We start from the raw sequence: 13,332 nt of genomic DNA on the forward strand, positions 1-13,332 counted from the left end.
AGTTGATTTTACCGATTGGGACTAAAAGTTCAAAGTTTGGAAAGTGGTCTCCTAATTGGGAAGGTCCATATCGGATAAATCAGTCTATTCCTGGTAATGCATATATTTTAGAAACCCTCGAAGGGGTTGTGTTTCCCAGAGCGTTAAATGGAAAATATTTAAAGAAATATTACCCTAGTATCTGGACAGATGCATAAAAGTATAAGTGCCGATAACAGTACTATCGGCTAGAATTATGCAAGGGTGTCAATGTCTCATAAAGTGCCGATACAATAAATAAGATTACACGTTCAACAAGGATTGGATAGCTAATATCGCACGCAGGCGAATCTGGTCGGCTTCCTCCATTTCTTTGATATCGTCATCGGCAGCACCCTCCACAGGCTTGAGTTTTTTCTTCATGGCTAAAGCTTTGCGAGCTTGGATATCTCTTTCTTGCTGAAGGGCTTTGACGGCATTGGGTAGCTGGCTTTCTTCTTATTGAGCATGAGTTAAGGATGCGTCGATTTCTTTCAATTCAGCCAATAGAGCTACCTTCCTTGCTGATAGATCCAAGATTTTCTGCTTAAGTGCAGCACCCGAAGTCTGCAAGTTGACGATGCCCTTGTGCTTCTCATCAGCGATTTGTTTCAGTTGTAGCATCTCTTCTTTAAGTTGAGCTTGAGCTGCTCTATCGGCAATGCGCTGAGCAGCCCGTTGATATTGCAGTTGGCGGCTTTCTAAGTGAGCTGCTGGGAAGAGTATTTCTTCAACATCGGCAGGGACCTGGCCACGAATTGTTTTGAAAATTGCCTTTGCGGGGTCCGAATCATCTACCAGTTGGGCGGTTCCTTGCTGTAGCAAGTTCAGGAGGGTTTCCAACTTGGATTTAGTCTCTGCCGATATTGTTCCCAGTGCAAGAGAAGAACTTGTCTCCTCTCCATCGTCGTCAGAAATGTCAATGGCAAAGGAAAATAAGCTGTTCGGGGAATCTTGTTCCTGAGAGAGAGAAAAGGAGATCAGTTAGGGGTAAGTATGAGTATTGTAAAATCAGATGGGCTGATTGGTTTACCTGTTTCAAGGCAATTTCCTGTGCTTGACTGGAGGAAGCAACCTGGAGTATGTCGTGTGGGGGATCGGCTGAGCTTGCCGATGGGATATCCTCTGTGACTTCATCGGTGGTGGGCTCTTGAGGTATGATGACCGATGACATTGGGGCAGATGTAGGGATCGGCATAGACCTTTGTCGTTTTGGCTGTGCTTCAGTATCTGTTGAAGCTTTGCGCTTTGCTTGAGCATCGGCAATGATTGGCTGGGGGCATCGACGCTTGTTGGTTGTGAAGCTTGGACATCTGGTACGTTTGCCGATGTACCCAATTGTTGCTGCAAAACAAGTGTAAGATATGATATTTAACAGATAAAATGTAAAGTCAAGAAGCTACCTCTGAAGGAGTGGTGCTTGATATCGGTGGAATTGCCGATGACGATCCAGTAGCAGCTCTTACCCCCTGATGATTAAGGTTAATACAGTGTGTGATCGGCATAAGTGAAAATAATCAAGGTTGTTACCTTAAATGCTTTGACCAAGGTTGTAGCAGCGGCCGATGGAGTAGCCCTGGATGTAGCCAATTTGGACTTAGAAGTGATGGTCTTGGTACGAATCTTCTGGTGGGTCAAAGCGGCTAAGGTGGGAGCGTTGTAGCCGATCGGCGATGTTGGGGAAACAGGCCGGAGATTGAAGGGTTTCCCACTTTTACTCACCGATGGTGCTGGGTTGTTAACCTGTTACAAGAGAGTCAGTTACTGATATATGAAAGGAAAAGCAGAAGGGAGTTAAAGGAAACTTACCGCGTCGTCAGGGATAGCATATTCAGGGTCGATCATGTGCCGATATGTGTGAACAGAAGTTGCGAACAGTTGTTCTTTCCACTCTCGCCACCATTGCTTATATGACTCGGTGATGAAAGATATTGGTGTCCAGGTGGATATATCAACATCTGTAGTATTGGCATCGGGGGAGAGTTGTACTACCTTGTTCCAGTCTGTTCCGCAGGTGATTGTTTCCCTGGGTTTGATCACATCGGCAAAGCAAAGTTTGATTGGCAGTTGCCCAAAAGCCAATTGGCGGGATACTACCGATGGGTTGTAAAATTCATATGTAATGTTGGTGTTTTTCCCGCTGCCGAATGTGTTTACTGGAATTGCCCTGGGAGTGATGATAGCCATCATGAGCTTATTATCTTGATTCAGAGTGTCATCGGCAAAGTTGAAAAGAAGGGGGAATCTATTTTCTTCGTCGATATAAGGCACCCAGGCCCTATGATCACGAGAAAGACCATTGTAGAAGCTTTGAAAGAATCTGCCGATTTGGTCTTCGTTGGCTTCTGTTCCGGAAGGACAATTATGGCTTCACCAAAATTGAGGGGTGAGCGTGTTGCCGATTCATCATCCCCGAGCACATAGTCTTCAGCAATTTCTCGTGGGAATTGTTGAGCGAAAAAGTCCCATTGCAAACGTTTGTGCATATGGGCATTCAGCCACATGTTGATAAACCACCACGGGCCTCCCAGGTTGCCGATGGGTTCGCCAAGCAAAAGTTTCTGAGACACTTGATGAAGAAGATGATAAGTGGAGCTCAGAAGGTATCGGCCAAGAGGAAACCTTACGCCATTAGCCAAAAGTTCAGCTGCAGGGAGGAAGGCGTTGGTTGGTCCTACTGATCGACCACAGAAGATAAATTTTTCTAACCACATATTCAGGAATGTGGCATGTTCCCTCTGGCTAAGTGTCCCGGTTTTCTGGTATTCTTGAATATATCCTGTCCAACCGCCGATGTTGCGGGTATTTACCCTATATTCAGACTTTCTACCATAGATGGAGCCTTCATCGGTAGTTGAGATGTCCAAGCCAGTAAGCATGTGGACATCGGCAAGGGTAGGAGTAGCTGGGCCATGTCCAAACATAAAAGTATTGGTCGTGTCTGACCAGAAATAAGCAGCTGCAATTATCATTGATTCATTTTTCTGCATATCGGCAATAGAGAGCCTGATGCATTGGTCTAACCTTCGTTCTGCCCAGTATACTTGCATCGATCTATTAACCCTCAAGTACCAATCTTTCCACCCTTTGGTGGTTTTGGGCCAAGATCGGAATGTGTCTTTCCACAAATTCAGAGAGAAATTTTGGGCTCTAAAGGGGATTCTGTTGACCTCTGCATTGATCAGATCGGTTGGATCTGGGTTGCCCATTGGTCCAAGGCATTGGACGTGCGGCTGATCGGTTGGGATAATTAATTTGTTGCGCAGTTCCTAAGGTTATGGAATCCAGAAGACAGAAGAAAGGAAAAATCACCAACTGAATGAATTTGCAAAAAGATCAAAGTAAAAGGTAATGGAAGTGGAGCGAACCGCGGGGACGTCGAAGTTGATGGCCATTGTCTTGAGGAAGGTGGAGGTACGAGCCGGAAACTTGAAGTTAGCGCCGGAGAAGGGTTCTTGTTGGTTGAGGTCGCGCGGTTGTTCGTCGGAGTCGCCGCCGGAGAGAGAGAATGCCAAGGATTGGAGGCTGAAGATAGGAAATGAGGGTTCCGGAGAAATCTATTTATAAGCCGCCCAGAATAAGGGTATTTTGGACTTATCTCTATGTCGCGCGCATATAGGTCAAGGCGGTTCAGAGGGATATGGTAACTGTTCGCGCGATAATCAGGGGATTGTACAGATGAGTTGATAACAAGTAATCATGACTTGGAAGGGATATCGATACATGATATTTTAATTCTGAAAATGGCAGCATTATCATGTTAAGATCTTGCCGATGGGTTATTGTTTTGGTATCTTAACCATAATCAAGGCAAGAGTGGTTGGCGATTGTGCGATATTTACTGAAGTGCGTGAATCAAGATTAGATTTGATTGGATTTGATAACAAATCAAGTTTTGGCTTGGAGAATGAGTTACGGTAATCGGGCAAAGGCAAGCGTTATCTGGAGTAAATTTCGGAGCATTAATGGTTTTATACTCCGAAATTGGGGGGCATGTGTTGACACCGTTTTTTGCACGTGTCAAAATAATCGGAGTGGACTAATCGGCAAGGGGAAAGTTATTGAATACTTTGATAGCTGATGAAAGCCAGTTTGAAAAGATGGTTGCCGATAGCTGGTGATGGTCGATGGAAAGGTTGATTTGGACTCGAGCGTTGCCGATGAGGTTGGAGGTATTATTGTCGATGCCGATGAAGGGAGGCTTGAGGACTACTGCCGATGAAACATGGAGTATGCCGATGAAGGGAGGCTTGAAGACTACTGCCGATGAAATAGGGAGTATGCCGATGAAGGAAGACTTGAAGACTACTGCCGATGAAATAGGGAGTATGCTGATGGGAAAGAGGACGGTGAGGTTTCCATCATAATTGAGGCGGACAGGGAAATAGATAGGAGTTGATTTCCTTTTCTATATTTGTTAGGGTATGATTCATGTAAGAGTCACGTGTTCCTTAGATATGGGATTGGTGTCCTAGTTGTGTTTGGTTGTGTCTCTTTAGATCAGGGTATAAATATGGAGTAAGGGGCAATGTAATAGAATAATATCAATCAATATCAAAACCAATTTTTACTCCTATTCGCATCTACTTACTTTTCGGCGACTTCGTCAATTTGCATATTTTTCCTTTTTTACGAGTTCTCATTGATTCGGCGAGCTGCATCGTTTCAGTACGACCTTCGGCGATTCTTGAGTTCCGCGTGAGCACCTCTTGGCCGTGACTTCCGGGCGTATCGCTGTTGTCAGGACCAAAGTGTTCGTATCTTCATCCTTGTCGATTAGCAGGTCAAATCGACTGGCACGCTTTGGATATCGATTCGGGTATTAGCCCTTTGTGTTTGCAGATTCACTTTTGCATCAACACCACCTATAATGTAGGTGACCGGATATCACCGATCACTACTGGTCTAAGCAAGGCTAAGCAGTTATTTGATCCCGACCTAACAGGGTAATAAGGTAATAAGGTAGGCAAGGATAGTAATAAATGCATCAATGGTTTCAATCAACTCCTACAACTTAATGCAACAATATATAACTCATATATAGAAAGAATTGCTTTTATAAAGTAGGAGACTTAGAATGCTTTGGGGCTTGCTTGGGATCCGACACAAGTCAGTTCCGTTAGCTTGCACCGTCATGGTGATATATTCGGTCCTAGCACTTGCTTAGTCCTTCCATCTTCGAGATAGATCCTCCATACATCGTCTTCGGGTTTGGCTCCAACATCATGTTCTTCACGTGGTTCATCTAGCGCACCTAAATGAGATGCAAGATGCATGTGTATAAATGTGATGAATTGTAACACAAGATGCATCACATAAGCATTCAAGATAAACACAAGATTATGCAAGACATAGACACCAATAGCTATTTAACTAACCTCACACAACTAACTATAAAGAGCAAGCTACTCACATCAACTCATATCAAGCAAACAAGTTATTCACAGCAATCACAAAGTCGAGGCTACAACAGCAGCAGCTAATTTTACTCATAACAGGAGTTGTACTAATCCAAAAGATATGCAACAAGATAATCTAGAAAGCTTATGGAATTTTCTACAATTCATATTTAATCATCCTATCATGATTCTCAAGTTAACTAAGTCAATTATACTCATTTATAGAAACTAGTCCACAATTGACAGAAAGCAGCCATTTCTGAAATCCAACTTTAAACAGGCATAACTCACAAACTACTTGGCCAAATGACACTAAATTTTAACAGTAGATAGATATATGAATTATATACAACTTTCTTATTATCATATTAAGATGATTCTACAGTTAGAAGGGTCAATTAATCCAATAATTGCACCTCTATCCAAAACATAGACAGAAACTGACATTCCACTTTAAATAGCTATAAATGGAGTTATACATGTCCAATAAATGTGGTTCTAGACTTTTTAGAAAGATTAGAAAATTCTAAACAACTTTGTTGTAAACACCTAAAGCTAATTCTACTACTAAGAAGGCCCCACAATAAGAACAAGGAAACTCTCTCTGGTTTTGGGCAGAAACAGCCACAGAGATTTAAGCAAGTATAACTCAAGATCTACTTAGCCAAAAATCATGATATTTAACTTTTTGGAAATATTAAGAAAAGTAACACAACTCATATATTTTCACCAAGTCATGATTCATAACTTAACTGAGCCAATTAATTCAAACATGCAGAACTGTTCAGAGTAGAAGCAAAGCAATATAGGGCATTTGTTATTTTTATAACTCTTAAACTATAAATCCTAAACTCCTGAAATTTTTACCAGACAACAACAATCACCTTAGTAGCACTCCACAAAAATTTCACATTTATTTGAGCATAAAAACTGCAGTTATGAAAAAGACAAGACATGGCAAGTATCAAGAACCTAGCTGCATAGATCTATTTTTATAGCCAAATAATTAAACTAAAACATGCCACATTATAGATCTAATACATAGACAATTTCACAAGGATTCCAAAATGTCCTCATTTTCGATTTTACGATTTTTGTATGAATTACTATGAATTTTCAAAGTGGAGCATTCAAACCTGCAAAAAAAATCAGAGAAAGAAAATTTAAATCTTACATCGAGGACCCTGCGGAAAATATAAATCAAACGTCAGCGAAGAGGTCCTCAAGAGCACTATTCAAATGAGTCACAGCTTCGCACTTAGACCCCCAGACTTGCTCTAATTGTTGCGCGCAGTCCTTCACTGGGGCAAAATAGAGGAGGCGGACGCGGAATCACCGACGCTGGCCGGAGGAGGCTCGCCGGTGGCGGAGAAGGGGCGGCTGAGAACATGGGGCCCCACATGCACCCGCTGGTGGTCTCGAATGGCTGGGACGTGGCCCAAGGCGGACCGACCACATGCACAGGCGACCGCAGCGGCGACTGCACGACGCCGGCGGAGCTCTAGGGCTTGCCGGCTGGCTACGAAGGAGGGCCGCGGCCGCGCTGCGGTGGAGGCTCTGCCGTACTTGGCCGTGCGGTGATTGGCTGCGAGGACGAAGAAGCGAGCAGCGGTGGCAGCGAGCTCTGTCGGCCGTCCGTGGCGGATGTGGCCGCGCACAAATAGCAGAGAGCAAGGGAGAAATGAGAGCATAGGAGGGAGGAGGGCGAGTGCTCGGCCTTTCAAGTAGATGGAGGCAAGGTGGCGAACGGGCGCAGCACAGCGGAGCCACACGGCGCGAGCAGTGCAACACGCGGCCAGCAGCTCAGTGCACGGTGTCAGCACTATTGCAGCTATGAATTCAAATTTCCAATACTACCTCGAACGTACCACTGAAACTCATACTTCGTGCCTCCGTAGCTCCTAAACCACGACGAGTTAGCAAAAACTCTATTAATAAAAATTGTAGATCTACATACCAGCTCCAACTTTTATTAAAGCTTCAAAGTCTAATTAGGCCTGGTTAGAGAGATAGAAGGACCTAAAGTGCGGTACACGAAACTGAAAATTCAGGTTCTGTCCATTAGGGACTTAGCCAAATTTTTGAGCTCCAAAACAGCCATGGATTCCAACTTGAGGGCTCGGTTTGACTTGCTTCAAAGTTGATCTAGCTCTTGACCATTAAACAAAGTTTGTTCTACTCTACTCAAACTTCAACTTTGATTTAAGGTGCAACTCCATGCAAACACTATAAGTGATTGGTCAACACAGGTCAAATTAGCATTACGGTAAAGCTTAAATCCAAGTTTTAGACCGATGGAGGTATTTTCTTGTCCTCCGCTCAACACGAACCCTTCATGACTTTTGTTGTAGAGTTTATCTAGAGTCATTTGGGCATGGTTGCAAGATTTGGTTGACGATCGAGAATTCCATTCACTTTATAAAATAATTCAAGCAAGGACATAACTTGTCATTTCATGTGACTTCTGGATTCCAAACTTCATGAAACTTTTCTATGGATCAATATAGATGGGTATTGATGTGAGACACATGAAGATATTCCAATAACACCAGCCAAGCATATATCTTAAAAAGGGCCTATATGTAAAGCAAGGGTGCAATATCCAAGTTTAGGTTGGGGCTCATTTCCATAGGTTTGACCTTGCCATCTTCATCATCACTTAACATGCCATGTTTGAGCTCAAACCCATTGCTTAACTGGTGGAAAACACCTAGGGTGTTACAGTGACCATGGTAATGATCAAGTGCTTGGACTTGAAAAAAAAGAAAGAGAAAAACAAAATAGGCTCAAGGCAAATGTGATTTTCATAGGGCTATTTTACTTTGGTGATCAAGACACTTAGCGAGTGTGATCACATTTATGATCGATAGCCGTACTATCAAAAGGGGTGAAACTCGTATCAAAATGCGGTTATCAAAGTGCCACTAGATGCTCTAACTCTTTGCATATGTATTTAGATCTAGTGGAGTGCTAACACCCTTGAAAATGTTTATGAAAACATGCTAACACACGTACACAAGGTGATACACTTGATGGTTGGCACATTTGAGCAAGGGTGGAGAAGTTGGTGAAGTGAAGGAGGTGTTTTTCACTATCTAACAGTGGCCGGACGCAGGTGGCATGGTGACCGCACTCAAGGTGTCAGCGTCCGGTCAATTGTAAAGCATCTAGTCATATTTGGATCAATCAATCAAGACTTTTGTGATGAGTTTGGAAAGATGATGGCAAATAAGTTTGAGATGTCCATGGTTGGAGAATTAAGTTACTTCCTTAGTCTTAAAATTAAGCAATTGAAGAATGGTACATTTGTGAGTCAAGGCAAGTATATCAAGGACATGATCAAGAAGTTTGGCATGAGTGAAAGCAAAGTCATTAGTACACCAATGAAAACAAATGGCAACTTGGAGAGTGATGCAAGTGGCAATATGGTGGATCAAAAATTGTATCGGTCTATGATTGGAAGCCTACTCTATGTGACCGCATCTAGGCCGTATGTCATATTTAGTGTGTGCATGTGTGCAAGATTTCAATCCTCACCAAGAGAAAGTTATTTGAAGGCTACAAAGAGAATATTGAGGTACTTAAAGCATACATAAAATATTGATTTGTGGTACCCCAAAGGAGCAAAGTTTGAGCTAGTTCGTTACTCTGACTCGGATTATGCGGGATGCAAGGTTGAAAGGAAGAGCACCTCAGGCATATGTCAATTATTGAGAAGATCACTTATTTCATAGTCATCAAAGAAGCAAAATAGTATTGCATTATCAACCGCCAAAACCGAATACATATCTGCCGGTAGTTGTTGTGCACAAATACTTTAGATGAAGGCCACCTTGAGTGACTTTAGAATCAAGTTTAAGAAAGTGCCATTGCTATGTGACAATGAGACTGCAATCAAGTTGATCAATAATCCAGTTCAACATGCAAGAACAAAGCACATTAATGTCCGCCACCATTTCATAAGAGATCACCAACAAAAAGGGGATATTTGCATTGAGTGTGTAGGCACCGAAGATCAACTTGCTGATATCTTCACCAAGCCATTGGATGAGAAAAGGTTTTGCAAGCTAAGGAATGAGTTGAACATATTGGATTTCTCAAATATGTGTTGATGCACCTCCCACTCATATGACATGCCTCACCTTCGAGCAATCTAAGGTAAAAGTTGATTGACATGGCATACATCCTTGCTAAGGACTTGTTTAGTGCATCTAGACATCTTTCACATTTAATAGGCTCATTCATGAAAATCAAATGAATTTGATGATTATATGGTAACAATATTGCTTTTATGCTTATTTTGATCTAGTGGTAGCATATGACGTATTTGTGGGCATGTAAACCTAGTGTTTGATCTAGAAAATAAGCTTTAAGTGTTTAACTCAACATGGTATAAGATAACCCTTATTTGGAGGTGTGAAGAAGATTATCATTAGATCAAACCGAGTTAAATATCTTTGACAAATGATCTAGATTGGACCAAATTTGGGAAAATGATCCTCATCCCATTGATTGACTTTGTGGGCATTGATGACAAAGGGGGAGAAGTAGTGTACAAAGATAGTGAAAAGACAATAAAGGGGGAAAATAGAGAATTTGACCTAGGGGGAGAGATATGATAAAGAAAAGAGATCAATTAAAATTTTAAGCACACAAGTAGGGGGAGCAAGCTCATGAACTTGTATGGTGTATTTGAATATGTATTTCATATGTTTGCTTGCATGGCACGAGTTTTAAATTTCAATATTCATGCTTATGGGGTGTATGCTAGTTGTAGGTTTGGATGATAAAATAAAAATCTAGCATGCATAAGTTTATCTAGTGATTTCATTTCTAAGTGTTTCCAAGTGGTATCGAGCTAACCATGGTGCTAAGGATGGTATATAGGTGCACTCCAATTGGTATCATACTTCAAAGGTCCATCTTTTATACCTTAGCATCATTTGGTAGATATTGTCTCCTATATTTCCTATCTAAGCATATGTGTAAGCTACAATCTAAACTCTTAGCACATATATAGGGGGGGGCAATTGCTACCATTTGGGGTTCATAAAACTTGTCCATATCCTTTTACACATAGTAAATATGCTTGGGCAAGCAACATGAATTTAATTGAATTTCAATTCATATCTTTATGGAAGGGTTGTCATCAATTATCAAAAGGGGGGAGATTGAAAGCTCTAGTTTGGTTTTGGTGAATTGATAAAACCCCAAGTGCTAACCTAGTTTATCAAAGTGATTATAAGATAGGTGGCACTACTCCAAGTGATGAAGCAATTATGAAGATCATGATGATGGTGATGCCATAGTGATGATCAAGCGCTTGGACTTGAAAAAAGAAAGAGAAAAATAAAAGGCTCAAGGTAAAGGTATAAATGGTAGGAGCTATTTTATTTTAGTGATCAAGACACTTAGAGAGTGTGATCACATTTAGATTCGATAGCCGTACTATTAAGAGGAGTGAAACTCGTATCGAAATGTAGTTATCAAAGTGCCACTAGATGATCTAACTCATTGCATATGCATTTAGGATCTAGTGGAGTGCTAACACCCTTGAAAATGTTTGTGAAAATATACTAACACATGTGCACAAGGTGATACACTTGGTGAAAGGTCTAGTTTGGTTTTGGTGAATTGATGAAACCCTAAGTGCTAACCTAGTTTATCAAGTGATCATGACATAGGTTGCACATTCCAAGTGGCGAAGCAAATGAAGATCATGACATGATGATGGCGATGCCATGGTGATGATCAAGCGCTTGGACTTGAAAAGAAGAAAGAGAAAAACTAAAGGCTCGAGGCAAAGGTATAAATGGTAGGAGCCATTTTATTTTGGTGATCGAGACACTTAGTGAGTGTGATCATATTTAGGATCGCTAGCCGTACTATTAAGAGGGGTGAAACTCGTATCGAAATGCCATTATCAAAGTGCCACTAGATGCTCTAACTCATTGCATATGCATTTTGGATCTAGTGGAGTGCTAACACCCTTAAAAATGTTTGTGAAAATATGCTAACACATGTGCACAAGGTGATACACTTGGTGGTTGGCACATTTGAGCAAGGGTTAGGAACTTCATCGGTAGAGTGTCCGCCCGTAGAATGCGGATAGTCCGACGGTGCCACTTGCACCCTAGACAGAAAAGACGAAGGTCACTGTAAGTGACCGGACGCTGGTCTTTGAAGGACTGGCGTGTCCGGTCAGTAGCAGCAGAAGAAGCGCAGCGTCGGTCGTTGACCAGACGCTGGCGCTGAAACGACCGGACGCTGGCTGGCTGCGTCTGGTCACACTGACATGGTCATGCATATGGGAGTTGCCGTGTGACCGGACACTGGGTGAGTCCGGTCAAGCATGACCAAACGCGTCCGGTCATGAAAAGTCATCTCTAGATGCTTATTGGAAACGACCGGACGTTGGGGTTCAGCGTCCGGTCACTTTTAGCTACTGCGTCAGGTCATCACTTGACCGTTGAGATCGGGCGATCAACATTTAAAGAGAGGGGACACGTGGCACGCATCGCATGACTGAACGCTGAGGTCTGGCGTCCGGTCAATATGACCAGAGCGTTCGGTCACCCCGTGTTGTGCCTAGTGAAGGGGCACAACAACTCTATTTCGTGGAGGCTTCTATTTAAACCCCATGGCCAGCTCAAGCTCTCTCTCTTGGCCATTTGCATTGATATAGCAACCTTGTGAGCTTAGCCAAAGCCCTCTCACTCATCTCCATCATTGATTCATCATCTTTGTGAGATTGGGAGAGAATCCAAGTGCATAGCTTGAGTGTTTGCATCTAGAAGCACTTGGTGTTAGTGTTTCGCTGCGGGATTCACTTGTTACTCTTGGTGGTTGCCGCCACCTAGACGGTTTGGAGTAGCGAGGATCATCGAGCAGAGGGTGGTGATTGTCTCTGGCTTTGATCGTGGTGATTATGAGGGGTTCTTGACCTTTCTCCGGCGGAGAGCCAAAAGGTACTCTAGTGGAATGCTCATGTCTTATGTGATCCTCATCTTGTGTTGGTTATGTGGCACCCTATTGATGGTTTGGCGTGTGAAGCCAATTAGCGCGTGAACCTCCAAGTGAGTGAATCGCCACAACGAGGAGTAGCTTGCAGGCAAGCAAATGAACCTCGGTAAAAAATCATTGTATTCATCATTTGATTCCAAGGTGATTGGTCTTTATTGGTATTCATTCTTGTGATTGATTGACTCCTTCCTCGACACAGCGGTATAAACAAATTGCTCACTCTCTTTACTTTATCGCAAACTAGTTATCAAGCTCTTTAGTGTAGCTAGTTGTGAGAGCTTGTTAGTTTGATTAGTGTGGCTCTTTAGTTAGCATGAGAGCACATTAACTTAGTGTAGGGTCATAGCTTTTGTGTGGATAGAAACTATATAAATTAGAATTGTGGTAGGTGGCTTGCTATTTTAGTAGGCTAGCGCAACACTTGCTTCGTCTCATAATTATCTAACCGGTTTGTTAAGTGTTGTTGTAGAAATTTTTAATAGGCTATTCGCCCCTCCTCTAGCCATTAGGACCTTTCACTTGGTGGTTGGCACATTTGAGCAAGGGTTAGAAACTTCACCGGTGGAGTGTCTGTCCATAGAGTGCGGACAGTCTGACGGTGTCACCGGCGCCATATACAGAAAAGACGGAGGTCACTTTAAGTGATCGGACACTGGTCTCAGAAGGACCGACACGTCCAGTCAGTAGAAGTAGCGAAGATGCTGGTGTCGGTCTCTGACTGGACGCTGGGTCACTTAGTGACCGGATGCTAGAGGGCTGCGTCCGATCCCTCTGACGTAGCAGTGCATAGAGGAGACGCCGAGTGATCGGACGCTGAGTGAGTCCTATCGAGCATGACCGGACACGTCCAGTCGTGATTTCTCATTTCTAGATGCTTACTAGAAACGACCAG

Source organism: Miscanthus floridulus, chromosome 1 (assembly GCF_019320115.1).
Source record: "Miscanthus floridulus cultivar M001 chromosome 1, ASM1932011v1, whole genome shotgun sequence".
NCBI lineage: Eukaryota > Viridiplantae > Streptophyta > Magnoliopsida > Poales > Poaceae > Miscanthus > Miscanthus floridulus.